We start from the raw sequence: 3,409 nt of genomic DNA, 5'->3' as shown, positions 1-3,409 counted from the left end.
GCAAAGGCTAAGAAGAAAACAAGTCCAACTGACCCTGTGTGCTGGCTGGTTTCATGTCAACTTGATGCAAAGCTAGAGTCATCTGAGGGACCCTCAATTGAAAAAATGCCTCCATAAGACTGGGGTGAATGCAAGCCTGTAGGGCATTTTCTTAATTAGTGATTGATGTGGGAGGGCCCAGCCCATTGTCAGTGGTGCCAACCCTGGGCTGATGGTCCTGAGTTCTATAAGAAAGCAGGCTGAGTAAACCATGGGAAACAAGCCAGTAAGCTCCCCTCCATGGCCTCTGCATCAGCTTCTGCCTCCAGGTTCCTGCCTTGCTTGAATGTTTTTTTTTTTTTTTTAATAATGAACTGTGCGTGAAATAAACCTTTTCCTCCCCAAATTGCTTTTGGTCATTATATTTCATCACAGCAATAGTAATCCTAAGACACTCTAGTTCCTATGTCTGGTGGTTATTTGCAAATTTCCTGACCACACATACCCAACAGATTCAGGTACCAAAATGACCCACCAAGCCAGCTCACTTCTGCACCTCCACTGATCACCACCAGCTAGACATAGGGACAAAACATTGTGTAAGGGAAGGTAAAACTAGATAGATCATCATAATCAATACAGCTTCTATTTTGCATAACCTGTTCTTTGTAGTACAGTGTGTATTTCTTCCTTTGGGTCTATCAGGGAAGAAAGAAAAGAACTATGCAAAGGACCTCCCTCATCATGCTAACCAAACACCTTCCTCTTCCCCACACCAAATCAAAACCTTCAAAACCTACACAAACTCCACCTTGAGTAGTGTTCACATGTACGTACTAAGATAGAAATAAATACTTAGTGGGTTGAAATAAAATTGTTCACACTTGACTGAAAGGAGAGAGATATGGGTTATTTGGGAAACTTTGCCAATTATTTATACATGACGCTGTACTAGTGACATCTTCTACCACAAGCCAGGTTTAGTTATAACACTTGTTGTAAATCATTGTTTTAAAATACAATAGTCACATCCATATGTGGCTATGCTACTGAGCACCTGAAATATAGCTAGGGGGACAAAGGATAGACTTTCATGTTGTATTGATTTACACTCAAGTTTAAATAACTGAATGTAGCTAGCAGCTATCACATTGAACAGAATAGAAAAATGTATGAGGAATTAGCTTAGATGATTAGAATCTGCCCTAAGTGGTCTATGCTATTCTGTTCTTCAGGGTTTTCAATTTCACTCACTGTAATGCAATCACAGTGTCCTTAACTCAATAGAAATTACAACTCAGCACTGCTTTGTACTTACAGGCTGGATACTGGAGCAGAAAAAAAGAAATTAATTGGTGGAGACCATGTTTCAAAAGCCGAATTGATTTTTCTGTAAACAAAAACCATAGATGCATTGTGCCTTCTCACCCCGTGTGTGTGTGTGTGTGTGTGTGTGTGTGTTAGGGAATCTGCTGGTAATGTCACAGGACAAGCAACTAGGAACGCTAACTAAATTGTAAGGGACTAGAAGAAAGTGTGTACAGACATCTTTTATTTTCTTCATAGTATGTGTGTATATTCATTTTTCATGCTCTTTCTCTGTTCGGTTCTTTTTCTTATCCTTGTTTGTCTTTTTTATTTGCCTGTCTGTTTTCCTAAGAGAGGGGGAAAGAAGGAATGGAGTTAAAGGCACAGGGAATTGTTAAGGACCTGGGAGGAGATGGGGGAGGAGAAACTGTCATCACAATATATTGTATGAAAAAAACTTTCTTTACAATAAAAAATAAAATTTTAAAAAGTGAGCTTGTGGGGGACACCTTGTGAGAGCCTCTTTTCCTTTGGCCTATTTCCTTATCTGCAATATGAGAAAGCTGAATTGTATTATTTATTAGACAAACTAAATAAAGCCATGAGCTAACACCTGGAGAAATCAATAATAAAACAGGTACACCATGTCTGTTTGAGTTCAAATTAATATAAAATCTAAACAAGGTCAGCTCTGAGTTTGCACAATCTCCAGAGAAGATCTGGTGACTTACAGTTACTGTGTGACTACCACATGGCTGAAAACCACTCAACCTTCTACCCAAGTGGTGCTTTACTGACACAGATTCCCCATGTAACACGCATGCGAGTCCCCATTTCCCTCAGCACTCCTTATTTGGTCTTCTCCACCATGTTTTTAAGTCAGAACTGAAAAGATCGAGGAAAGTGAGAAAAGGCAGGGAGATAAGAGCAGAGAAGCGTCAATTTACCCAGTTCATCATTTGTAGGCAGTGTGGGGAGACAAACACAATTGGATGGAGAAGAAAACAAGGGATATGAGGGATAGGAAAGGAGAAATGGAATACAGTCAATAATGGAGAACATGGTAGGCAGGAGTCAAGCAGCTGTACAAGGCCCCATGGGGCTGAGTGTTACACTGCTCCTCCCATCACCAGGAACAGAGACACAACTAAACAAGTAGGGATGCGCCCCCTCACTGCCACCCCGACAATGGTGCTATCTTAAAGCTCTTTTCTTCAACGTCTAGATATAAATTCCCTTCTACTGTAAGTCAAAATGCTTATAAATGACTCACACCAGAGGAAAAGTAAAAAGTGCATATTTTGTATCTCTAACCAAGTTCCTTATAGATCTCTGGGGAGCCCAACTACATTGAAGAAATGCCAATTAAAATACCAGATGGTAAACTGCTCAAAGATAAGATTAGAGTCTGGTCTTGAATCCAAATGTCATCTTCTCTTTTAAATATACTTAAATGACCTTTTCTCCCAAGCATCATCATTACCACCACATCCAAAGATGCTGTAGAAGAGGATGAAGAGTGACTATAAAGTCACTCTGCTACCTAAAGAGACAAAATTGGAGTGATTTTTTTTTTTCTTGTAGCCCATAACAGGCCAGGAAATCATTGTTGGACTCTTATCCAGACATTTAGAAATCATTCAAACTAGTTATTAACAACGAGGCTATGTTTACAAGGCGTTGATATATATGTCTATCCCAACACAGTATTTTGATAGTAAAATTCAATGTAGTTCATTTACCCGATTTACTTCATAGTCTTATCAATTTGTTTTCAACATCAAAATCTTGCCTCAGGCTCTAAGAAGCATATACTAGATTGGAATGTCCTTTTTCTTCTAGGACATAAGGCACCAAAAATAAACGGACTTTTTAAATTTTTTATAGAATCACAAATGCCATGAAGGAGGGAAACACACAGAGAGAGGGAGAGATGGAGGGGGAGGGAAGGAGAGAGGATGGGGGGAAGGAGGGAGGGTGGGACAGAGAGAGGGGGAGGAAATATATCTTATCTTAAGATTGAGTTTCACATAAAGCCAGTTATATTAGCATATACTACTAGGATTATCTTTCCCCGCCTACAAATAGCCTAACCACCCTCCAGTCATAAAAATCAGAGAGA

The sequence above is a fragment of the Peromyscus leucopus genome, chromosome X, assembly GCF_004664715.2.
Source record: "Peromyscus leucopus breed LL Stock chromosome X, UCI_PerLeu_2.1, whole genome shotgun sequence".
Lineage (NCBI taxonomy): Eukaryota > Metazoa > Chordata > Mammalia > Rodentia > Cricetidae > Peromyscus > Peromyscus leucopus.
This window is presented reverse-complemented; position numbering follows the sequence as displayed.